The sequence below is a fragment of the Ranitomeya variabilis genome, chromosome 3, assembly GCF_051348905.1.
Source record: "Ranitomeya variabilis isolate aRanVar5 chromosome 3, aRanVar5.hap1, whole genome shotgun sequence".
Lineage (NCBI taxonomy): Eukaryota > Metazoa > Chordata > Amphibia > Anura > Dendrobatidae > Ranitomeya > Ranitomeya variabilis.
Window position 1 is genome coordinate 397,434,515 of NC_135234.1, and position 27,311 is coordinate 397,461,825.

Consider the following 27,311-nt stretch of genomic DNA (forward strand, 5'->3'; position numbering starts at 1 on the left):
CCTCGCACCTCCGTCTCCAAGACTTCTCTCGTGCTGCGCCAGCTCTCTGGAATGCACTTCCCCAGACGATCAGACTGATACCTAGCCCTGACCTATTCAAGCGCGCTTTAAAAACCCATCTCTTCAAACAAGCCTACCACATCAACTGCTCAGTAAACTAACTTTGCCCTGTTCCCTCCTTCCAAATATTACTCTGAATCTGCACCCTACTATTCATCTGTCTCCACACCCTCCATGCACATGATAACTGCACTTGATACTTGACTATTGCACTTAAACACACGGGCTGATGACCGGATCATGCAGCTTTTATATGAAAATCCCTATTTATTATAATTTCCAGACCAGAAATAACGAGCACTTTTCACCTATTGTGTCCCCCCCACTTCCTTGTAGATTGTAAGCTTGTGAGCAGGGACCTCACTACTAATGTCACTGTTTAAATTTTTAAATTGTCTTAACTTGTACTGAATTTATTGTCTGTAGATGTCCCCGCTTAATTGTAAAGTGCTGCGGAATATGTTGGCGCTATATAAATAAAAATTATTATTATTATTATTATCAGAGGAGGAGAACGTGGTGCAGCGCAGGACATTTGTGCAGGCAAGACAGTGATCACACGAAGTGGAACCCAAAGTAGGGCCGCTAGAACCAAAGGGATTAGTTAAGGGGGGAACATAATGGCTATTAACCAAGAGGTCCTTAAGATTTTTGGACCTCCTGGCTGTCATGGCTGGACAGCCACCCAAAGTTGCTCCCAAGGACGGTTCTGTGCTCAAAATTGACCAATGCCTCCTAAGGATCTGCCTCATGTCCTCCCGATTGTGGTGGTATGTGGAAATAAATCTGATAGGCCAAAAATTCGGGGCCTATCAGATTTATTTCCACACAACCACAATTGGGAGGACATGAGGCAGATCCATAGGAGGCATTGCTCAATTTTGAGCGTCCTTGGGAGCAACTTTCATGCAGTAGCTCAAATTAATTGACTATGCAACTTGTGGCTGCTCTAAGATCTATATTGGGCTTACATCGAGGGAATTGAGAGTGCGGGTTCGGGAGCATGTGCGGGTTCCACCTCGTGCGGTCACTGTCCTGCGCTGCACCACGTTCTCCTCCTCTGATGGTAAAAGACATTTTGATATTAGATATCGGATTTCATGCAGTAGCTCAAATGTAATTTACTATGCAACCTGTGGTTGCTCTAAGATCTATATTGGGCTTACATCGAGGGAATTGAGAGTGCGGGTTCAGGAGCATGTGCTGGACATCTGTGCGGCCAAGACAGTGACCGACCCCTCCCTCCTCAAAATGATTCCGCGCCATTTTTGGCAACATCATGGGTGTGAACCATCTACATTTATGGTGAGAGGGATTGATGCTATCCATTTAGGGATTAGAGGCGGCAACTACGAGAAGAGTCTAGCACAAACAGAAGCAAAATGGATAGTGACATTGGACACCATGAACTCTAGGGGGATAAATGAATCTTTATCATTTGCATCCTTTCTTTGATCCATTTTTTCCTGGATGCTTGCATTTTGTGATTTCTTACATATAACCGTTTCTGGATACTCTCAATCCGGGTACTGTTCTGATACCCAAACCCGAACTTTATGTAACTGTTTGGCCAGACCCGAACATTCAGATGTCCGCCCTTTCTCTATTTCGAACAACAATATAAGATCAAAGTCTTAAAAACATATATTAAAAGAGCTACAAATCCCTGTATCTAACCCTAATCCCCTAAAAATATAATAATGGTATCACATTCATAAAAAACGCTAAAACCAAAGTTCTCATTGAGCCCATAACATGCCACGCTGAAAACAGTTTTATGGCGTAAAAAGAAATGTCTTGGCACCGTTTTGAGCAGTGAGGGATCTTCAGCATTGAGGCCCTTCTCAATTTCCCTTATATGCTCTCTTGTACAAATTCTGTGTTCCTGAGTTGTGAGACCCACATATAAATTTCCACAAGGACACTCTATGCAGTAAATCACACCTTCTGACGAACATGTGATAAACTGCCGAATAGAATAGGTCTGATCTCCAGCAGTGTTACGAAATGTTTTGCTTTTGGTCATATTTTCACAAGCCTTGCAGTGACCACAGAGGTAAAAACCTTGAATATCCAGCCTCCTCCTGCCAACTCAAACTCAAAAATATTTCCCGGATCCCTGCATTCCTTGATCAAGACACCACAAAACCACTAGTACACGCCCTTATCATTTCCCGCCTCGACTACTGCAACTTCCTACTCTCTGGCTCCTCTCTAGCACTCTGGCACCACTTCAATCCATCCTACACTCTGCTGCCCGACTAATCTACCTGTCTCCCTGCTATTCCCCAGCCTCTCCCCTATGTCAAGCCCTTCACTGGCTTCCTATCGTCTAGAGACTCCAGTTTAAAACCCATACTATGACATACAAAGCCATCCACAACCTGTCTCCTCCATACATCTGTGACATGGTCTCGCGGTACTTACTTACATGCAACCTTCGATCCTCTCAAGATCTCCTTCTCTACTCCCCTCTTTTCTCTTCTTTCCACAACCACATACAAGACTTCTCCCGTGCTTCCCCTATACTTTGGAACGCTGTACCCCAACACATCAGACTCTCACCTACCACGGAAACCTTCAAAAAGGACCTGAAGACCCACCTCTTCCGACAAGCCAACAGTCTGCAATGATCCTCAATCTACTGAACCGCCGCACAACCAGCTCTATCCTCTCCTAGTGTATCCTGACCCATCCCCTGTAGACTGTGAGCCCTCGCGGACAGAGTCCTCTCTCCTTCTGTACCTATTAGTGCCTTGTTTTTGCTCATGCTTATTGTACTTGTCTATATTTGCCCCCTTTTCACATGTGAAACACTGTGGAATAAATGGTGCTATAAAAATGTATAATAATAATAATGTCTTACTTTTAGTGTGGGAAGGCTCGTAGCGGCTGTGCACAAGTATGCGGATCCGATGCGATGGGCGTCGCGGTCTGGGTCCAGCGCCTCCCATCTTCATACGATGACATCCTGCGCAGGGCAGAGCAAAGTACTGCAGTGCGCAGGCGCCGGGAAAGGTCAGAGAGGCCTGGTGCCTGCGCACTGCAGTACTTTACGCTGATAAAGTACAGATAAAGTACGCCTGCGCTGGAGCCACGGCAGGAAGCAAAGAAGAGTACATCATCGTATGAAGATGGGAGGCGCTGGACCCAGACCGCGACGCCCATCGAACCAGACCGCATCGGGACCGCCCCTGGGTAAGTATAATATAACCTGTTTTTCTTATCTTTCATGTGACATCAGGGGCTTATCTACAGCATTACAGAATGCTGTAGATAAGCCGCTGATGCCGGTGGCCTTAGCTTATAGGCGAATTTTGGGGTGACAGATTCCCTCTAAAAAAGGAAGGCACGATCGCTTATTTATAACCTAGAAGGTCCAAATAATACCAAACTCAGAGACCCAGAGAATATAGCAGAAGCCTTTTGCAACTTCTACTCCTTCTTATATAATCTAAGCACACATGAGAGTGAGGAGCAACTAGGAAAAAGGCGCACAGACATAAGCGAATTTTTCCGCACAGTCAACCTCCCGAAACTCTCAGAGAAGCAACAGCTCAGACTCAATATCCCCTTCACTGTGCCGGAGCTCCAGTCTGCCCTGTTGAGATGCCCAGTAGGAAAAAGCCCCAGACCAGGTGGTCTTCCTGCCCCTAATCTAGGGCTTTTCAAGGGATTTTAAATCCTCATTTTTTGAGACATTTTAATGCTATATTGACAGGAGCAACATTCCCAAAGCAGGCTCTTGAAGTCCATATTTCACTAATACATAAAAGTGCAAAGATCCAGAATTGTGCAGCAGCTATAGACCAATCTCGCTGTTAAATAATGATTTAAAACTCTTTGCAAATATGATTGCCAAAAGGTTGAGCACGCTCATGAATGAGCTTACCTCGCCAGAACAAACGGGTTTTGTTGGAGGCAGGGAGGGTAGAAACAATTCAAAAAGAGTATTACGGCTGATGCGGTATGCGACAATCCATCGCAGACCCTTGATTCTACTGAGAACGGATGGGGAGAAAGAATTCGACAGGGTAGACTGCACCTATATGCGAGAAATTCTTGAGAAATTTGGCTTCCCCTCAATAATAATAGATGCTACAAATCCTTTTCAAATGTACAAATGTCCAACCGCGAGAGTGAAAGTAAATGGAGATTTGTCCACATCTTTTGAGATTAGGAATGGTACTCGGCAGGGCTGCCCACTGTCCCCGTCACTATTTATTTTAACTATGGAAACTTTAATCCAAAGCATAAGACAACACCCAGACATAGAGCCTTCGTGGATGACCTCCTGTAGTTACTAACTAACCCTAATAAGGAATTACCAGCAGCACTGGGATTGTTTGAAAAATGTAAGGAAATGTCAAATTTTAAGACTAATCTAGATAAATCAGAAGCGATGAGCCTAAATATCCAGAACTCGACTTTACGGGAAATTAAACTAAATTCCCAATCAGATGGGCTTCACAGTATATTACATAACTGGGCATAAAACTAAGTAATCAATGTAACTCACTATTCACACTCCACTTTCTCCCCCTTTTAAATTCCACAATAGAGACAATCAAGTCATGGGGCACATCATTTGTCTCTTGGATGGAGCGCAAAAACTTACTTAAAAGCTTTATATTACCCAGATTCAGTTATATCTCACGGATGCTTCCCATAAAAGTCCTGACTATGTTGTTTCACAAAACAGGCTCTATATTTTGGAGACATATCTGGAAAGGATTGAAACCCAGACTTAGCTTTAATACCCTCTCACTACATAGAATTTAGGGAGGAATGGGAGTACTGGATCCTCGAAAATATCATACAGCCGCCATACTATCTGTAATTGTCGATTGGGTAAGAGGCCCTAAAGATAAGCTATGGACAAAAATAGCAGATAATTCAATTCCCATACCGATCAATGCGGCACTCCATGCACCCTAAGGAGTTCATACATAAACTAGAAATCCCGAATACATTTACCAGGCACATTCTACATACTTTGGCTAAACACTCTAATTTATTAATGCCCCTCCCTTCTCCTTTAGCTAGAGTCATGGACTTACCAGGGCTCTACCTAGATCAGACCAGAATGAGGTCAATGGACGTTCTTCATATGATCAGGATTAGAGTTGAAACACTATTTATAGATGGCGTATTGCCCTCATTATCGGAAATTCAAACCACTCTAATGGACCATCCGTTCACTTTTCTTCATTTTTCCAGACTTAAATACACTATAGACTCCTATTTGCTGGCTGGCATCCCATCCAGGGAACTAACTGTTTTCGAAACACTGCTAGTACAATTTAAACAACCCAAAGGCATTCTGGCAAAGTTGTACCAAGCAATTTTAACCGATTCGATTACTATGAGGCAAGCCTATATATCATTGTGGGAGAAGGAACTGGGTCTTTAACTGAGGGACTGTGAAATAGAACACATCTATAAAAATTCATTTGTCCCATCCAAATGCATCCAAGAAAACTCCTACAAAATTGTCACAAGATGGTACATTACACCGGACAAAACACACATCTGGTTTCCCAGCATTCCCCCAACATTCTGGCGAAGTGGGCTGGCTAATGTGACGTTTCTACATATATGGTGGCCAGGGGCGGGCTGGGCCGAGTGGCAGGGAGGCAATGGGGGTTCATTATACTATGGTAAAAAAGGGAAGAAGCCAGCGCTGCTTATGGTCAGAACGCAAAACATAAAGTGCACATGCACATATTGATTTCTAACTGTATTTCAAAAATGAGACATTTAGCAAACAATTGATCAATTCTTTGAGCCACCCCACCACGTCACAGCACTCTCATAATGGGGCAGTCCTACTCTACGTTTTTTATATTCGATGTGCCATTATGGCTTCCTAAATGTATTAAAAGCAAGACCACATTAAATGCCAGCTGTACCTGAAGCATTTCTGAATCTCTCCCATGGTGCCAGAAAGAGCAAGCACAGATAAAGGTTGACCAGGTCTGGACATAGACATTTCAGGTCTAACCTCCACACTGCCTAACCAGCACCAAAGATGAAGGGTGAGACAGGCTTGGACACAGGTGCACTGTGCTTGCTCTTTCTGGTGCCATGGGAGTGATTCAGAAATGCTTCAGGTACAGCTGGCATTTAATGTGGTCTTGCTTTTAATACATTTAGGAGGCCGTAATGGCACAGCGAATATAAAAAACGTAGAGTAGGACTTCCCCATTATGAGAATGCCGTGACGTGGCGGGGTGGCTCAAAGAATTGATAAATTGTTTGCTAAATGTCTCATTTTTGAAATACAGTTAGAAATCAATATGTGCATGTGCACTTTATGTTTTGCGTTCTGACCATAAGCAGCGCTGGCTTCTCCCCTTTTTTACTTTGCATTATACTATGCAGGCTGCCTAATTGGGGTGGAATGAAGGCTCATTCAGCCGAAACATATGTAGGGATTCTTTGGCGCCACAGCAAGTCATAGGTACCGTAATTACTTTACTTCACTGGCATTTCCCTGTCTCTGTTTGCTACTTTTTTGATACTTTTCACCTTCAGTAATTATTTCAGTCACATTACCTTAGCAGGAGTTTTTTTCATTTCAATTCCTTCAACAAATACCTTGTAAATTTGCTGTTGGCGCCATCTTGTGGCTAACTCTGGTTTATACATATATTTTTACCTTTTGTTTTTGGTATTTATCTTAGTTACCTCAATAAAAAATATTCTTTTAACACATTCCATTTGTAATTTGGTTTATTTACACCTTTTTTATATGATTTCTATTTCTATATTTCTGGTGTAGAATCTATCTTTGTCCTTCATTGCTCCTTGTGGAGTTTCACTTTATATATTTCATATGATGTTTTTCTTTGCCTAATGGGAGTGCATTATACTATACAGACTGCCTAATGGGGGTGCATTATACTATACAGGCTGCCTAATTGTGCATTATACTGTACTGGCTGCCTATGGGGGTGCATTATACTATAGTGGCTGCCTGTGGGGGTGCATTATACTGTACTAGCTGCCTAATGGGGGTGCATTATACTGTACTGCCTGCCTATGGGGGTGCATTACACTATAGTGGCTGCCTGTAGGGGTGCATTATACTGTACTAGCTGCCTATGGGGGTGCATTTTACTGTACTGGCTGCTTATGGGAGTGTATTATACTGTACTGGCTGCCTAATGAAGGTGCATTATACAGTACTGGCTGCCTAATGGGGGTGTATTATACCATACTGGCTGCCTAAAGGGGGTGCATATACTGTACTGGCTGCCTATGGGGGTGCATTATACTGTACTGGCTGCTTATGGGGGTGCATTATACTATACAGGCTTCTTATGGCGGTGCATTATACCGTATTGGCTGTTGTGAATTTGCTTTTTGCTCCCTCTAGTGGTTACTAGTTTTTTGACTCTGGTTTTTCTGTCATTCCTTTTATCCGCACCTGGGTCGTTAGTTAGGGGTGTTGCTATATAAGCTCCCTAGACCTTCAGTTCAATGCCTGGCAACGTAGTTATCAGAGCTAGTCTGCTGTGCTCTTGTCTACTGATCCTGGTTCCAGTTATATCAGCTAAGTCTGCCTTTTGCTTTTTGCTATTTGTTTTGGTTTTGTATTTTTGTCCAGCTTGTTCCAAATCTATATCCTGACCTTTGCTGAAAGCTCTAGGGGGCTGGTGCTCTCCCCCCGGACCGTTAGACGGTTCGGGGGTTCTTGAATTTCCAGTGTGGATTTTGATAGGGTTTTTGTTGACCATATAAGTTACCTTTCTTTATTCTGCTATCAGTAAGCGGGCCTCTCTGTGCTAAACCTGGTTCATTTCTGTGTTTGTCATTTCCTCTTACCTCACCGTCATTATTTGTGGGGGGCTTCTATCCAGCTTTGGGGTCCCCTTCTCTGGAGGCAAGAAAGGTCTTTGTTTTCCTCTACTAGGGGTAGCTAGATTCTCCGGCTGGCGCGTGTCATCTAGAATCAACGTAGGAATGATCCCCAGCTACTTCTAGTGTTGGCGTTAGGAGTAGATATATGGTCAACCCAGTTACCACTGCCCTATGAGCTGGATTTTTGTATTCTGCAGACTTCCACGTTCCTCTGAGACCCTCGCCATTGGGGTCATAACAGTTTGCCAGGCCAGTATTAAATGTTTAATGCATTGCAGAAGAGGGATTATAAGAAAGAAGATTCTGAGTTTTTTTTTTTTGTTTTTTTTTTCTTCTTCCCCTTTACCTCAGAGTGGCTATGCTTGCTGCAGACATGAATGTCCAGACCTTGATTACAAGTGTGGACCAGCTGGCTACTCGTGTGCAGGGCATACAAGACTATGTTATCAGAAATCCTAGGTCAGAACCTAAAATACCGATTCCTGAACTGTTTTCCGGAGACAGGTTTAAGTTTAGGAATTTCGTGAATAATTGTAAATTGTTTTTGTCCCTGAGACCCTGTTCATCTGGAGATTCTGCTCAGCAAGTAAAAATTGTTATTTCGTTCTTACGGGGCGACCCTCAGGATTGGGCTTTTTCGCTGGCGCCAGGAGATCCGGCATTGGCTGATCTTGATGCGTTTTTTCTGGCGCTCGGTTTACTTTATGAGGAACCCAATCTTGAGATTCAGGCAGAAAAGGCCTTGCTGGCTATGTCTCAGGGGCAGGACGAGGCTGAAGTGTATTGCCAAAAATTTCGGAAATGGTCCGTGCTGACACATTGGAACGAGTGTGCACTGGCCGCTAATTTTAGAAATGGCCTTTCTGAAGCCATTAAGAATGTTATGGTGGGTTTTCCCATTCCCACAGGTCTGAATGATACTATGGCACTGGCTATTCAAATTGACCGGCGGTTGCGGGAGCGCAAAACCGCAAATTCCCTCATGGTGTTGTCTGAACAGACACCTAATTCGGTGCAATGTGATAGAAAAACCGCAAATTCCCTCATGGTGTTGTCTGAACAGACACCTGATTTAATGCAATGTGATAGAATCCTGACTAGAAATGAGCGGAAAATTCATAGACGCCAGAATGGCTTGTGCTATTACTGTGGTGATTCTACACATGTTATCTCAGCATGCTCTAAACGTATAGCTAAGGTTGTTAGTCCTGTCACCGTTGGTAATTTGCAACCTAAATTTATTCTGTCTGTAACTTTGATTTGCTCACTGTCATCTTATCCTGTCATGGCGTTTGTAGATTCAGGTGCTGCCCTGAGTCTCATGGATCTCTCATTTGCTAAGCGCTGTGGTTTTACTCTTGAACCATTAGAAAATCCTATTCCTCTTAGGGGTATTGATGCTACACCATTGGCAGCAAATAAACCGCAGTATTGGACACAGGTTACCATGTGCATGACTCCTGAACACCGCGAGGTGATACGTTTCCTGGTTTTACATAAAATGCATGATTTGGTTGTTTTAGGGCTGCCATGGTTACAGACCCATAATCCAGTCCTGGACTGGAAGGCTATGTCAGTCTCAAGTTGGGGCTGTCGTGGTATTCATGTGGATTCCCTGCCTGTGTCTATTGCTTCTTCTACGCCTTCGGAAGTTCCGGAGTATTTGTCTATCAGGATGTCTTCAGTGAGTCTGAGTCCAGTGCACTGCCTCCTCATAGGGACTGTGACTGTGCTATAGATTTGATCCCGGGCAGTAAATTTCCTAAGGGAAGACTGTTTAATCTGTCGGTACCTGAACATACCGCTATGCGTTCATATATCAAGGAGTCTCTGGAGAAAGGACATATTCGTCCGTCTTCTTCCCCTCTTGGTGCGGGATTCTTTTTTGTGGCAAAAAAGGACGGATCTTTGAGACCTTGTATTGATTATCGGCTTTTGAATAAGATCACTGTCAAATTTCAGTATCCTTTACCGCTGTTGTCTGACTTGTTTGCCCGGATTAAGGGTGCCAAGTGGTTCACCAAGATAGACCTTCGTGGTGCGTACAACCTTGTGCGCATTAAGCAAGGTGATGAATGGAAAACCGCATTCAATACGCCCGAAGGTCATTTTGAGTACTTAGTGATGCCTTTTGGGCTCTCCAATGCGCCTTCAGTTTTTCAGTCCTTTATGCATGACATTTTCCGGAAGTATCTGGATAAATTTTTGATTGTTTATCTGGATGATATTTTGGTTTTTTCTGATAATTGGGATTCGCATGTGGAGCAGGTCAGGTTGGTCTTTAAAATTTTGCGTGAAAATTCTTTGTTTGTCAAGGGCTCAAAGTGTCTCTTTGGTGTACAGAAGGTTCCCTTTTTGGGGTTCATTTTTTCCCCTTCTGCTGTGGAGATGGACCCAGTCAAGGTCCGAGCTATTCTTGATTGGACTCAGCCCTCGTCAGTTAAGAGTCTTCAGAAGTTCTTGGGCTTCGCTAACTTCTACCGTCGTTTTATCGCTAATTTTTCTAGCATTGTGAAACCTTTGACGGATATGACCAAGAAGGGCTCCGATGTAGCTAACTGGGCTCCTGCTGCCGTGGAGGCTTTCCAGGAGTTGAAACGCCGGTTTACTTCGGCGCCTGTTTTGTGCCAGCCTGACGTCTCACTTCCCTTTCAGGTTGAGGTGGATGCTTCGGAGATTGGGGCAGGGGCCGTTTTGTCGCAGAGAGGCCCTGGTTGCTCTGTTATGAAACCTTGTGCCTTTTTCTCTAGGAAGTTTTCGCCTGCCGAGCGAAATTATGATGTGGGCAATCGGGAGTTGTTGGCCATGAAATGGGCATTTGAGGAGTGGCGTCATTGGCTCGAGGGTGCTAAGCATCGTGTGGTGGTCTTGACTGATCACAAAAATCTGATGTATCTCGAGTCTGCTAAACGCCTTAATCCGAGACAGGCCCGCTGGTCATTGTTTTTCTCCCGCTTTGATTTTGTTGTCTCGTATTTACCAGGTTCAAAGAATGTGAAGGCCGATGCTCTTTCTAGGAGCTTTGTGCCTGATGCTCCTGGAGTCACTGATCCTGTTGGTATTCTTAAAGATGGAGTTATCTTGTCAGCTATTTCTCCGGATCTGCGACGTGTGTTGCAGAGATTTCAGGCTGATAGGCCTGAGTCTTGTCCACCTGACAGACTGTTTGTCCCGGATAAGTGGACCGGCAGAGTCATTTCCGAGGTTCATTCCTCGGTGTTGGCAGGTCACCCGGGAATTTTTGGCACCAGAGATCTGGTGGCCAGGTCCTTTTGGTGGCCTTCCTTGTCAAGGGATGTGCGGTCATTTGTGCAGTCCTGTGGGACTTGTGCTCGAGCTAAGCCTTGCTGTTCTCGTGCCAGCGGTTTGCTCTTGCCCTTGCCTGTCCCGAAGAGACCTTGGACACATATCTCCATGGATTTCATTTCTGATCTTCCGCTATCTCAGGGCATGTCCGTTATCTGGGTGATATGTGATCGCTTCTCCAAGATGGTCCATTTGGTTCCTTTGCCTAAGCTGCCTTCCTCTTCCGATCTGGTTCCTGTGTTTTTCCAGAACGTGGTTCGTTTGCACGGCATCCCTGAGAATATTGTGTCAGACAGAGGATCCCAGTTCGTTTCCAGGTTCTGGCGATCCTTTTGTAGTAGGATGGGCATTGATTTGTCGTTTTCGTCTGCTTTCCATCCTCAGACTAATGGACAGACGGAGCGAACCAATCAGACTTTGGAGGCTTATTTGAGGTGTTTTGTCTCTGCTGATCAGGACGATTGGGTGACATTCTTGCCGTTGGCTGAGTTTGCCCTTAATAATCGGGCTAGTTCCGCCACCTTGGTTTCGCCTTTTTTCTGCAACTCTGGTTTCCATCCTCGCTTTTCTTCGGGTCATGTGGAGCCTTCTGACTGTCCTGGGGTGGATTCTGTGGTGGATAGGTTGCAGCAGATCTGGAATCATGTGGTGGACAACTTGAAGTTGTCACAGGAGAAGGCTCAGCGCTTTGCCAACCGCCGTCGCGGTGTGGGTCCCCGACTACGCGTTGGGGATTTGGTATGGCTTTCTTCCCGCTTTGTTCCTATGAAGGTCTCCTCTCCCAAATTTAAACCTCGTTTTATTGGGCCTTACAAGATATTGGAAATCCTTAATCCTGTATCTTTTCGTCTGGATCTTCCTGTGTCGTTTGCTATTCACAATGTATTTCATAGGTCCTTGTTGCGGCGGTACATTGTGCCTGTAGTTCCTTCTGCTGAGCCTCCTGCTCCGGTGTTGGTTGAGGGCGAGTTGGAGTACGTGGTGGAGAAGATCTTGGATTCTCGCCTCTCCAGGCGGAGGCTTCAGTACCTGGTCAAGTGGAAGGGCTATGGTCAGGAGGATAATTCCTGGGTGGTCGCCTCTGATGTTCATGCGGCCGATTTAGTTCGTGCCTTTCATGCCGCTCATCCTGATCGCCCTGGTGGTCGTGGTGAGGGTTCGGTGACCCCTCACTAAGGGGGGGGTACTGTTGTGAATTTGCTTTTTGCTCCCTCTAGTGGTTACTAGTTTTTTGACTCTGGTTTTTCTGTCATTCCTTTTATCCGCACCTGGGTCGTTAGTTAGGGGTGTTGCTATATAAGCTCCCTAGACCTTCAGTTCAATGCCTGGCAACGTAGTTATCAGAGCTAGTCTGCTGTGCTCTTGTCTACTGATCCTGGTTCCAGTTATATCAGCTAAGTCTGCCTTTTGCTTTTTGCTATTTGTTTTGGTTTTGTATTTTTGTCCAGCTTGTTCCAAATCTATATCCTGACCTTTGCTGGAAGCTCTAGGGGGCTGGTGCTCTCCCCCCGGACCGTTAGACGGTTCGGGGGTTCTTGAATTTCCAGTGTGGATTTTGATAGGGTTTTTGTTGACCATAAGTTACCTTTCTTTATTCTGCTATCAGTAAGCGGGCCTCTCTGTGCTAAACCTGGTTCATTTCTGTGTTTGTCATTTCCTCTTACCTCACCGTCATTATTTGTGGGGGGCTTCTATCCAGCTTTGGGGTCCCCTTCTCTGGAGGCAAGAAAGGTCTTTGTTTTCCTCTACTAGGGGTAGCTAGATTCTCCGGCTGGCGCGTGTCATCTAGAATCAACGTAGGAATGATCCCCGGCTACTTCTAGTGTTGGCGTTAGGAGTAGATATATGGTCAACCCAGTTACCACTGCCCTATGAGCTGGATTTTTGTATTCTGCAGACTTCCACGTTCCTCTGAGACCCTCGCCATTGGGGTCATAACAATTGGCTGCCTAATGGGGGTGCATTATACTGTACTGGCTGCCTAATGGGGGTGCATTATACTGTACAGGCTGCCTATGGGGGTGCATTATACTATACTGGCTGCCTAATGGCGGTGCATTATACTATACTGGCTGCCTAATGGGGGTGCATTATACTATGCAGGCTGCCCAATGGGGGTGCATTATATTATACAGGCTGTCTATAGGGGTGCATTATACTATATAGGCTGCCTGATGTGGATGCATTATACTGTACTGGCTGCTTATGAGGGTGCATTATGCTGTACTGGTTGCTTATGGGGGTGCATTATACTATACTGGCTGCCTAATGGGGGTGCATTATACTGTACTAGCTGCCTAGTGGGGGTGCATTGTACTGTACTAGCTGCCTAATGGGGGTGCATTATACTGTACTGGCTGCCTAATGGGGGCTGCATTGTACTGTACTGGCTGCCTAATGGGGGTGCATTATACTATACTGGCTGCCTAATGGGGGTGCATTATACTGTACTGGCTGCCTATGGGGGTGCATTATACTGTACTGGCTGCCTAATGGGGTGCATTATACTATACTGGCTACCCATGGGGGTGCATTATACTGTACTAGCTGCCTAGTGGGGGTGCATTATACTGTACTGGCTGCCTAGTGGGGGTGCATTATACTGTACTGGCTGCCTAATGGGGGTGCATATACTATACTGGCTGCCTATGGGAGTGCATTATACTATACTGGCTACCCATGGGGGTGCATTATACTGTAATAGCTGCCTAGTGGGGGTGCATTGTACTGTACTAGCTGCCTAATGGGGGTGCATTATACTGTACTGGCTGCCTAATGGGGGTGCATTATACTGTACTGGCTGCCTAATGGGGGTGCATTATACTATACTGGCTGCCTAATGGGGGTGCATATACTGTACTGGCTGACTATGGGGGTTCATTATACTGTACTGGCTGCCTATGGGTCCATCATACAATATATGGGGGAACTGGGGCCATTATACTATATATATGGGAGAACTAGGGCCATAATACTATTTGTGTGTTGAAACTGGGGCCATATATTGGGGCAATGGGGACAATGATACTCTATACAGGGAGCAGTGGGGCCCATCATACTCTATGTCCTGGGCGGTGGGGACATCACATTGTATATAGGAGCTATGTAGCCATTTTACTATATGGGGAGCTATAAGGTCCTCAATGTATAATAAAGGGCTTTGGGGACCTTCATATTGTGTATTGAGGGCTCTGTATATGCAGAGCTGTGTGGGCACTCAAGACATTATTCGTTATAAATGGGTACATTAATAGTTTTGATAGGGGCACTCAGGTTCCAGTATTTTTTTGGGGGGGGACATTGTTAATTTGAAATGGACACTCAAGGGTATTTGTTGCTGGAAGGGGGCACTTGGGATATTGCGGTACATCCTTCAAAGGAGCATACAGGCCTTTGCACAGTGGGGGTATTAATACTTTCTATGGGACACTTTAATTTTTGGGGGAGGGAGTAATCATAGTAATGACACAGTTTTTTAAATATTGGGGTTAGTATTCATGCTGCATGCAGAGTGGGGAGTTTTTGTAGGTTGGGTATAGATGGAGACATCACTAGAAATGTGAGAAGTCAAATGTGTTTTTGTTGTAATCTGTGCAGACGAGTTGTGGCTGGAGAAGTGGTAATGGAGGTATGGACGATATGGAAAAGACGGGAAAAGTGAGTGACCCAAATCAGAAAGATCGTCAGCTGTAAGATACTATATGTAACTGTACTGTAATCATGTGCGTGTTCTGCAGGACTGGTATCTACCAATATATGGTTACAGTAAGGTGGTAATATTGCTCTTTGTAGTCTTTTTTTCTTTATTTTTTAAGTAACAGCTAAATTTGTTTCAGTCATTATGTAGTAGAAGGTGTATGGTGGTGTAATTGGTCTCTGGTCATATTATATTATATTATGTATTTTCTGTGTAGTGGTGATGGTGGTGGACATTGAGTAGTTTTATTGTTTTGCTCTTTTATAGTAGTAATTTTGATAATATTGGTCTTTGCATTGTATGTTTTTGGTTAACAACAGTGGTAATACTGTAATTATATATTGTAAGACTATTCCTACTGAGTGTATTGGGGGACACTCGCTTGGCGCGGGATTAATTGTAGCCAGGCACAACTTTCAAACAAAACAGTCCATGCGGTTTATTAAAAATGCCATAAACCGGGTTATGCAAAGTTCATTACTTATATTACATAAAACACAACAGGCACCAACAGTCTCTTTGGTACCTGACGGGAGCTCCTGCTCCACCTGCCGACTCCTTTAACAGTCTTCTGGGTAAGCTGCCTAACGGGGATCACCAACTTGCCTGGTCAATACACAGTAGTCAGTCCAGACCTCACCGAAGGACTCCAGCTTCCCCACACTCCGTTAACACTCTTCTGGGTAAGCTGCCTAACGGGGATCCCCAACTTGCCTGTCCGGCACACAGTAGTCAGTCCAGACCTCACCGAAGGACTCCAGCTTCCCCACACAGTAACTGTCACTGGCTCCGCAGATCCCGGTCCTCACCTCGTGCTATTCAGGGATCCGGTCCTCCTCGCAGGACCTCCCAACACCCAGGTAGCCAGGACCCCACCTGGTGGCCTAGTCCGGGTACTCTTCAGGACGTCCTTCCCCAGCCGGGAACGTCCAATACCCAGGCCACCCGAAGCCAAGTCTCACGGTCTCAGGTGCTTGCAGGACCCTAGTCATTCCTAGGACAATCCAGCACCTTCACCGATCAGGTCCATACACAGGAACCACACAGGACCTACCGGACACACCTCTCAGCTCCACACACAGGGAGCTCACAACCAACACTGACCCACACCCTGGTCACGTTACATACTGGTAACCACTCCCCTGGGTGGGAGTGTGTGTGTGGCTAGTCTGACCCTCCCATCTCTCATGACTAGCCCTGCCAATCTCCCATGAGAACTATACACATAACACAAACTCTTGAGGGACTACAGGTCCCAGCAGACCAACTTACAATCAGATTGACAGTGCAGAGTAACCTCCTCTGCAACACACATATTGGCCATTTACAATCCTGCCAAACTTTCTCTCTTCACCATCACGCCTCCAAGCGCATACTGGGGAGATCATGCAGCGCCCCCTACCTGTTACAGGGGTTACTGCATCACATATATCACAATATGTATAGATGCTCCTTTAAATGGTTATAGGGGGCTTAGATGGGGAGACATGCACTTTGGGGCTTGGACCCCTGATCTTTTAGAACCCTAGCAATGTCCTTGCCGTACTGTGTGTTTAGTTATTATTATTATTATTTATTATTATTATTCATTTTTATAGCGCCATTTATTCCATGGCGCTGTACATGTGAAATACGGGGCAAATATAGACAGATACATTAGACATGAGCAAAAATAAAACAAGGCACACGGGTACATAAGGAGGGAGGACCCTGCCCGCGAGGGCTCACAATCTGCAGGGGATGGGTGATGATACACTAGGAGAGGGCAGAGCTGGTTGTGCGGCGGTTCAGTAGGTTCAGGATCACTGCAGGCTGTAGGCTTGTCGGAAGAGGTGAGTCTTCAGGTTCTTTTTGAAAGTTTCTATGGTAGGTTTAGTTGTCAGTGTTTCTAGAGATATATGTATGTTTGTAAGTAAGCTCAGTTATGGTACCATATCTAAGCAGTAAGCTTGGTTCTGGTGCTGCATCGATGTAGTAATCTAGATTCTGATACCATATGCATGCCGTAAGCTTGGTTCTGTTCCCGTCTATATATTGTGAGGCAGTGACTCATGTCACAGGTAGGGGCGCTGTGTGTTCTCCCCAGGTTGTGCATGCAGACGGATAAAGTCCATAGGTGTGCATGGGAGTCACGGTTTTCCATGTGGCTGAAGGCCACAGGTTTGTATTAACCCCTTAACGACCTTTGACGCATACGCTGCGTCATGAAAGTCGGTGCCAAAACGACCTATGACGCAGCGTATGCGTCATGGAATGATCGCGTCCCTGCAGATCGGGTGAAGGGGTTAACTCCGATTTTACCCGATCTGCAGAGACAGGGGGAGTGGTGCTTCAGCCCAGGGGGGGTGGCTTCACCCCCCCGTGGCTACGATCGCTCTGATTGGCTGTTGAAAGTGAAACTGCCAATCAGAGCGATTTGTAATATTTCACCTAAAAAACTGGTGAAATATTACAATCCAGCCATGGCCGATGCTGCAATATGGAAAACCTGAAGTCACCCCCCCCACACCCACCGATCGCCCCCCCAGCCCTCCGTTAGTCCTCCGGTCCCCTCCGTCCGCCTGCCGGCTCCCCCGTCCTCCTGTCCGCTCCCTCCTTGCTCAGGATCCCCCCCCCTGTGCTCCGATCACCCCCCCTGTGCTCCGATCCACCCCCCCACCACCCCTTCATACTTACCGATCCTCCCGGTGTCCGGCCGTCTCCTCGCTGGGCGCTGCCATCTTGGAAAATGGCGGGCGCATGCTCAGTGCGCCCGCCGAATCTGCCAGTCGGCAGATTCCTTACAAGTACATTTTGATCGCTGTGGTAGGTTCTATCACAGCGATCAAAATAAAAAAAATAATAAATAACCCCCCCCCCCTTTATCACCCCCATAGGGACAATAATAAAATAAAGAATTTTTTTTTTTTTTCCACTAGGGTTAGGGTTAGAACTAGGGTTAGAACTAGGGGTAGGGTTAGGGGTAGGGTTAGGGTTACGGGTAGGGTTAGGGGTAGGGTTATGGCATGTGCACACAGACCGGATCGGCCGCGGATCCGCAGCGGATCGGCCGCGGATCGGCAGCGGATCCGCAGCGGATCGGCAGCGGATCCGCAGCGGATCGACCGCGGATCCGCAGCGGATCGGCAGCGGATCGGCAGCGGATCGGCCGCGGATCCGCAGCGGATCGGCCGCGGATCCGCAGCGGATCGGCCGCGGATCCGCAGCGGATCGGCAGCGGATCCGCAGCGGATCGGCCGCGGATCCGCAGCGGATCGGCAGCGGATCCGCAGCGGATCGGCCGCGGATCCGCAGCGGATCGGCCGCGGATCCGCAGCGGATCGGCCGCGGATCCGCAGCGGATTGGCAGCGGATCCGCAGCGGATTGGCCGCGGATCCGCAGCGGATCGGTAGCGGATTGGCCGCGGATCCGCAGCGGATTGGCAGCGGATCCGCAGCGGATTGGCCGCGGATCCGCAGCGGATCGGTAGCGGATTGGCCGCGGATCCGCAGCGGATCGGTAGCGGATTGGCCGCGGATCCGCAGCGGATTGGCAGCGGATCCGCAGCGGATTGGCCGCGGATCCGTAGCGGATTGGCCGCTGCGAATTCGAAGCAGTTTTCCATCAGGTTTACAGTACCATGTACACCTAAGGAAAACCAAATCCGCTGTGCCCATGGTGCGAAAAATTCCGTGCAGAAACGCTGCGTTGTATTTTCCGCAGCATGTCAATTCTTTGTGCGGATTCCGCAGCGTTTTACACCTGTTCCTCAATAGGAATCCGCAGGTGAAATCCGCACAAAAAAACACTGGAAATCTGCTGTAAATCCGCAGGTAAAACGCAGTGCCTTTTACCTGCAGATTTTTCAAAAATCGTGCGGAAAAATCTCACACGAATCCGCAACGTGGGCACATAGCCTTAGGGTTAGGGTTGGAATTAGAGTTAGGGTTGGAATTAGGGCTAGGGTTTGAAATAGGGTTAAGATTAGGCTTGTGGTTAGGGTTACGGATAGGGTTAGGGGTGTGTTGGGGTTACAGTTGTGGTTAGGGTTGGGATTAGGGTTACGGTTGGGATTAGGGTTAGGATTAGGGTTGGAATTAGGGTTACGGGTGTGTTGCGGTTAGGGTTGTGTTGGGGTTAGGGTTGTGATTAGGGTTATGGCTACAGTTGGGATTAGGATTAGGGGTGTGTTGGGGTTAGTGTTGAAGTTAGAATTGAGGGGTTTCCACTGTTTAGGCACATCAGGGGTCTCCAAACGCAACATGGCGCCACCATTGATTCCAGCCAATCTTGCGTTCAAAAAGTCAAATGGTGCTCCCGCCCTTCCAAGCCCCGACGTGCGCCCAAACAGTGGTTTACCCCCACATTTGGGGTACCAGCGTACTCAGGACAAACTGGGCAACAACTGTTGGGGTCCAATTTCTCCTGTTACCCTTGCAAAAATAAAAAATTACTTGCTAAAACATAATTTTTGAGGAAAGAACAATTATTTTTTATTTTCACGGCTCTGCGTTATAAACTTCTGTGAAGCACTTGGGGGTTGAAACTGCTCACCACACATCTAGATAAGTTCCTTCGGGGGTCTAGTTTCCAAAATGGGGTCACTTGTGGGGTGTTTCTACTGTTTAGGCACATCAGGGGCTCTGCAAATGCAATGTGACGCCCGCAGACCATTCCATCAAAGTCTGCATTTCAAATGTCACTACTTCCCTTCCGAGCCCTGACGTGCGCCCAAACAGTGGTTTACCCCCACATATGGGGTATCAGCGTACTCACAACAAACTGGGCAACAAATATTGGAATCCAAATTCTCCTGTTACCCTTGTGAAAATAAAAAATTGCTTGCTAAAACATCTTTTTTGAGGAAAGAAAAATGATTTTTTATTTTCACGGCTCTGCGTTGTAAACTTCTGTGAAGCACTTGGGGGTTGAACGTGCTCACCACACATCTAGATAAGTTCCTTGGGGGGTCTAGTTTCCAAAATGGGGTCACTTGTGGGGGGTTTCTACTGTTTAGGCACATCAGGGGCTCTGCAAATGCAATGTGACGCCCGCAGACCATTCCATCAAAGTCTGCATTTCAAATGTCACTACTTCCCTTCCGAGCCCTGACGTGCGCCCAAACAGTGGTTTACCCCCACATATGGGGTATGAGCGTACTCACAACAAACTGGGCAACAAATATTGGGGTCCAAATTCTCCTGTTACCCTTGTGAAAATAAAAAATTGCTTGCTAAAACATCTTTTTTGAGGAAAGAAAAATGATTTTTTATTTTCACGGCTCTGCGTTGTAAACTTCTGTGAAGCACTTGGGGGTTCAAAGTGCTCACCACACATCTAGATAAGTTCCCTTTGGGGTCTAGTTTCCAAAATGGAGTCACTTGTGGGGAGTTCCTACTGTTTAGGCACATCAGGGGCTCTGCAAACGCAACCTGATGCCCGCAGAGCATTCCATCAAAGTCTGCATTTCAAAACGTCACTACTTCCCTTCCGAACCCCGACGTGTGCCAAAACAGTGGTTTACCCCCACATATGGGGTATCAGCGTACTCAGGAGAAACTGTACAACAACTTTTGGGGTCCAATTTCTCCTGTTACTCTTGCAAAAATAAAAAAATTCTGGGCTAAAAAAATATTTTTGAGGAAAGGAAACACATTTTTTATTTTCACGGCTCTGCGTTATAAACTTCTGTGAAGCACTTGGGGGTTCAAAGTGCTCACCACACATCTAGATAAGTTCCCTTGGGGGTCTAGTTTCCAAAATGGAGTCACTTGTAGGGAGTTCCTACTGTTTAGGCACATCAGGGGCTCTGCAAACGCAACCTGATGCCCGCAGAGCATTCCATCAAAGTCTGCATTTCAAAACGTCACTACTTCCCTTCCGAACCCCGACGTGTGCCAAAACAGTGGTTTACCCCCACATATGGGGTATCAGCGTACTCAGGAGAAACTGGACAACAACTTTTGGGGTCCAATTTCTCCTGTTACTCTTGCAAAAATAAAAAAATTCTGGGCTAAAAAAATATTTTTGAGGAAAGGAAACACATTTTTTATTTTCACGGCTCTGCGTTATAAACTTCTGTGAAGCACTTGGGGGTTCAAAGTGCTCACCACAAATCTAGATTAGTTCCTTGGGAGGTCTAGTTTCCAAAATGGGGTCACTTGTGCGGGAGCTCCAATGTTTAGGCACACAGGGGCTCTCCAAACGCGACATGGTGTCCGCTAATGATTGGAGCTAATTTTCCATTCAAAAAGCCAAATGGCGTGCCTTCCCTTCCGAGCCCTGCCGTGCGCCCAAACAGTGGTTTACCCCCACATATGGGGTATCATCGTACTCAGGACAAACTGGAAAACAACATTTGGGATCCAATTTCTCCTATTACCCTTGGGAAAATAAAAAATTCTGGGCTAAAAATCATTTTTGAGGAAAGAAAAATTATTTTTTTATTTTCATGGCTCTGCGTTATAAACTTCTGTGAAGCACCTGGGGGTTATAAGTGCTCACTATGCATCTAGATAAGTTCCTTGGGGGGTCTAGTTTCCAAAATGGGGTCACTTGTAGGGGAGCTCCAATGTTTAGGCACACAGGGGCTCTCCAAACGCGACATGGTGTCCGCTAACGATTGGAGCTAATTTTCCATTCAAAAAGTCAAATGGCACACCTCCCCTTCCGAGCCTTTCCGTGCACCCAAACAGTGGTTTACCCCCACATATGAGGTATCGGCATACTCAGGAGAAATTGCCCAACAAATTTTAGGATCCATTTTATCCTGTTGCCCATGTGAAAATGAAAGAATTGAGGCTAAAAGAAATTTTGTGTGAAAAAAAAGTACTTTTTCATTTTTGCGGATCAATTTGTGAAGCACCTGGGGGTTTAAAGTGCTCACTATGCCTCTAGATGAGTTCCTTGGGGGGTCTAGTTTCCAAAATGGGGTCACTTGTGGAGGAGCTCCAATGTTTAGGCACACAGGGGCTTTCCAAACGCGACATGGTGTCCGCTAACGATGGAGATAATTTTTCATTCAAAAAGTCAAATGGCGCTCCTTCCCTTCCGAGCCTTACCATGTGCCCAAACAGTGGTTTACCCCCACATGTGAGGTATTGGTGTACTCAGGAGAAATTGCCCAACAAAATTTAGGATCCATTTTATCCTGTTGCCCATGTGAAAATGAAAAAATTGAGGCAAAAATAATTTTTTTGTGAAAAAAAAGTACTTTTTCATTTTTACGGATCAATTTGTGAAGCACCTGGGGGTTTAAAGTGCTCACTATGCTTCTAGATAAGTTCCTTGGGGGGTCTAGTTTCCAAAATGGGGTCACTTGTGGGGGAGCTCCAATGTTTAGGCACACGGGGGCTCTCCAAACGTGACATGGTGTCCGCTAAAGATTGGAGCCAATTTTTCATTCAAAAAGTCAAATGGCGCTCCTTCCCTTCCGAGCCCTGCCGTGCGCCCAAACAGTGGTTTACCCCCACATATGAGGTATCAGCGTACTCAGGACAAATTGGACAACAACGTCCGTGGTCCAGTTTCTCCTTTTACCACTGGAAAAATAAAAAAATTGTTGCTAAAAGATCATTTTTGTGACTAAAAAGTTAAATGTTCATTTTTTACTTCCATGTTGCTTCTGCTGCTGTGAAACACCTGAAGGGTTAATAAACTTCTTGAATGTGGTTTTGAGCACCTTGAGGGGTGCAGTTTTTAGAATGGTGTCACTTTTGGGTATTTTCAGCCATATAGAACCCTCAAAATGACTTCAAATGTGAGGTGGTCCCTAAAAAAAATGGTTTTGTAAATTTTGTTGTAAAAATGAGAAATCACTGGTCAAATTTTAACCCTTATAACTTCCTAGCAAAAAAAAAAATTGTTTCCAAAATTGTGCTGATGTAAAGTAGACATGTGGGAAACGTTATTTATTAACTATTTTGTGTCACATAACTCTCTGGTTTAACAGAATAAAAATTCAAAATGTGAAAATTGCGAAATTTTCAAAATTTTTGCCAAATTTCCGTTTTTTTCACAAATAAACTCAGAAATTATCGACCTAAATTTACCACTAACATGAAGCCCAATATGTCACGAAAAAACAATCTCAGAATCGCTAGGATCCGTTGAAGCGTTCCTGAGTTATTACCTCATAAAGGGACACTGGTCAGAATTGCAAAAAACGGCAAGGTCATTAAGGCCAAAATAGGCTGGGTCATGAAGGGGTTAAAAGCTGTGCAGTAAGAGGTATGGGTGTGTCAGGTGTGTGAGGTGCACGTCAGTGTCAGTCTGGTGTGTGCTGGTCTGCAGAACAGAGGCCTGCAGAGCGCTAGCTGAGTGCATGGAGGCACAGGCCAGTGGAGCCAGCACCCAGGGCAGCTGAATAGCCTGGCACCCGAAGCGTATACAGCGATGCAAGTTATTCTGCCACCGATATATGTGGATGATGTATCTGAGGGATGAGATCACGAATCGCTATATAAACAGTGGCGGACAGCGTTACTCGCCAACCTGTGCCACCAGTCTCTATCCGCTGCGCGTGGTGATCCGGAAGGATGATGCAGTGATAAATTCAACAGACTTTATTTACAGTACCTTGATGAGATGAGATGAGACGTCAGGTAAGATGAAGGAATGAAGATGAGGTAGGAGTGAGGACTGTAGGTTAGAGCTGTTATGGAAGCACCAGATTAGAGACAATAGAAGCTCCAGGTTGGAGGTAACAAGAGAATCCTTTCTCCAGCTCTGCAGCACATGTGAGATCTAAGATGGCACGGAGTACAAACAGGAAAAGAAGGAAGAAGATAGGAGGAGCTAAAGACAGAAAGGTGTTGTGGGAAAGTACCATAACAAATATTACAATGTAGTACGGCAGTGGCCAGTAGATGGCAGCAAAGTATAACAAATACAATCAATGATAGAACTGAGTATATTACCATTACATAAATGTCCATGTATGGCTGAAAGTCTGTGAATAAACTGAACAGCACACAAGTCATCCATGGTACTGGTCTCGGATGTGGACAGTCCTGTGCCCGGAGGTGGATGTGAGTCGCCCGTCAGGGTCGTGGGGTACTCGGTACCGGGTCCGGTCGCAATTAAAGGGGTGGTCACGGTGGCAGCGACCCGGTTTGTGGCTCTGGGCACCCAAGTAAAAGTGACATTCTTTAAAGGGGTTGTGGAAATAAGGAAAGTTCGTGACGCCACCTGTGGTTCTCGGTCAGAGGTGACCGATGCTGCTTAAAGGGGTCCTCTGGGGGCGATGGTGCTGCAGCAAAGATGGTGTCACTTACCACAGGTGAAGCGGTGTGCCCAGGGCTCCCAGTGTATTTGGCAGGGATGGTGAATGCCACAAATAATTGGAGGACACAGGGTTGCAGTCTTTACCTGGTTTACTGAGATGGTATTCAGCCTCAGTCCAGGGTACCAGTAACAGGTGTAGCTGGAGTCCAGGCAGCCTGAAGACAGGTGGGAATCCCCTTGACAGGTCAGTTTGGGAGCCTTCCACTATGCGCTGGTCTGTGGTCCCTTGCTGCCTGTAGCTCTCTAATAAGGCCCTCTTTCTTCCCTGTCCAGGGACAGCACCTGCACGGTAGGCAACTTGAGCCATCTCTTTTGGGTCTCTGTTCACGGTGACTCCGGACTCTGATTGCTGCTGTACCTCAGGTATTATGTGGGCAAGTCCCTTTTAGTTTCCTGCCCTCCAGTTCTGCGTGGGGCTTGCAGTCCCCCTCAGCCTCGGGCTCTCGGTACCCGGTTTCTGCGCTCAGCTTAGAGAGGCCCAGTAGCAGTCTTTCTCTAGCTCCTAAGTACCTCTGTGCTCCTTCACGGTCTGCTACCAACTGTCAACTGTCTGCTTGTCTGCCTAGCAACTGACTCATACTCTCGACCAGAGAGAGCAGCTCCCCTCAAGTTAAGTGTAGAGCACCCCCTTCTGGCCTGGAGTCAGAATGTGTTGCATGTAAGGTTACCTGCCAAAGGGATTCCTCCAGTCTCCAGGCATGGCATTACCCTCCTCGGGAGGCATTTTTGGCTTAAACGTTAACAAACATATTTACAAAAGTACAACTGGTCTTATACCAGGGTGTCCTTGTTCATTAGCAACAGTACCAATGCGGGGGATCCGTCATAAACCCCCAACATACAAGGCGTATCCAGACCCGGTGTTCACCACGCCAGATGGTTTTAGCTTCAGGTCTGTGAAGTAACAAGGCTCTACCCATGCTGGCAATGTGGGCAGAACCAGGGTGCACCTTGAGGGTGTCAACTATGTACAATGACAGTTTTTGGGCAATTCGCTGTCCATTATCCTATTGTCTATTTTAAATCTGCAACAAGCATAAGAAAACATTTTTAAAACGGATAACAACAATTATTGACAGCAGTCCCTGTAACGGGCTGGGATCTGACCTCTGGTACTATGGGTAGATCAGCGTAGTTCCTGGTCTAACATGTCTGCTGTTGTGAACCCACTAGTGTCTGTGCTACTTGTAGGCCTGCATCGTATTGGTAAAGTGGGCAAACATCTGCGACTTCTTAGATTCACAATGGGTCTGACAGATTCACCGATAGCAGAGGGTGGATTCTCTTGTTCCACTGCTGGGGTGATGTTTGCTGCTTGAGCCCGCTGGTGTAAAGTCTCTTCTGTCTCAGAATGGTCTTGAATCACATTTTGTTCTGGTATTTCCAGCTGGGGAAAAGTCAAGACAGGTATCACCAGGGCCGGTTTTAGGCAAAGTGGGGCCCTAGGCAAAGTTTAAAATGGGGCCCCAAATGCTAACATAGTGCACATCATACAGAAGAATTTCTGCTGTATTTACATGCGCTGATCTCAGGCCGCTAAACGAGTGTGGTCGACAATACTGAAGTCGTTGGACGCTTGTTTCCCGGCCTCTTTCCACCATCTGAGAAAGAATGAAGGGGACAGAACGATCACTAATAGATCACTAACAGATCACCATACAGTATCATGTTATCAACAGCACATCTACAGTTTATACCGGCGATGTGCTGCTGAGAACAAGGATTTTTATTCCAGCAAAACAATCCAATCACCCAATGAATATGCAGCATTTTGCTTGTTTAGTATAATACACCCCATAGTCCTCCATATAATATAATGTGCCCCATAGTCCTCCATATAGTATAATATACTCCTCATAGTCCTCCATATAGTATTATACACTTCCCATAGTCATACATATAGTATAATACACTCCTCATAGTCTTCCATATATAAAAATATATTCCTCAGTCCTCCATATAGCATAATACACGCCTCACAGTGCTCCATATAGTATAATGCACCGCCATATTCATCCATGTAGTACAATTCGCTTCCCATAGTATAATGCACCCCATAGTTCTTCATATAGTATAATGTATTCCCCATAGTCCTCGATGCAGTATAATTCAGCCCACATATAGTATAATGCAGCCACCACCCCACAGAGTATAATGCAGCTACCCCAGAGTATAATGTAACCCCCCCACAGAGTATAATGTAACCTCCCCATAGAATATAATGCAGCCCCCCATATAGTATAATGTAGCCCCCTCATAGAGTATGATGCAATCACCCCTCATAGAATATAAATATAATACAGCCCCCCCATAGAATATAATGTAGCCCTGAACAGGATATAATACAGCCCACCTCCCCATAGAATATAATGTAGCCCCATCAAAGGGTATGATGCAATCATCCCTCATAAAATCTAATAAAGCCCCACACAGAATATAATGCAGCCCCCTCCATAGAATATAATGTATAATGTACCCCCCAAATATATAACACAGCCACATAGTTTATAACACAGCCTCCCCCATAGAATATAATATACCCCCATAGTATATAGCACAGCCCACATAGTAGTATATATAGTTACATAGTTACATAGTTATTAAGGTTGAAGGAAGACTTTAAGTCCATCTAGTTCAACCCATAGCCTAGCATGCCCTAACATGTTGATCCAGGGGAAGGCAAAAAAAACCCATGTGGTAAGAGTAAGCTCCATCATGGGGAAAAAAATTCCTTCCCGACCCCACATACGGCAATCAGACTAGTTCCCTGGATCAACGCCTTATCAAGGAATCTAGTATATATACCCTGTAATATTATACTTTTCCAGAAAGGTATCCAGTCCCCTCTTAAATTGAAGCAATGAGTCACTCATTACAACATCATACGGCAGAGAGTTCCATAGTCTCACTGCTCTTACAGTAAAGAATCCGCGTCTGTTATTATGCTTAAACCTTTTTTCCTCCAGACGTAGAGGATGCCCCCTTGTCCCTGTCACCGGTCTATGATTAAAAAGATCAGCAGAAAGGTCTTTGTACTGTCCCCTCATATATTTATACATTAACATAAGATCACCCCTTAGTCTTCGTTTTTCCAAACTAAATAGCCCCAAGTGTAAT

General features: G+C 45.8%; 1 protein-coding gene across 1 annotated transcript in view; it reads right to left on the bottom strand.

Moving 5' to 3' along the window:
• Positions 1-23,636, bottom strand: part of CLIC4 (chloride intracellular channel 4) — a 180,285-nt gene extending 156,649 nt beyond the window's left edge. The window contains exon 1 of the mRNA XM_077296135.1: positions 23,487-23,636. The gene's annotated coding sequence lies outside the window, so the exon portion shown is untranslated. The remainder of the gene's footprint in view (positions 1-23,486) is intronic.
• Positions 23,637-27,311: the final 3,675 nt, after the last annotated feature.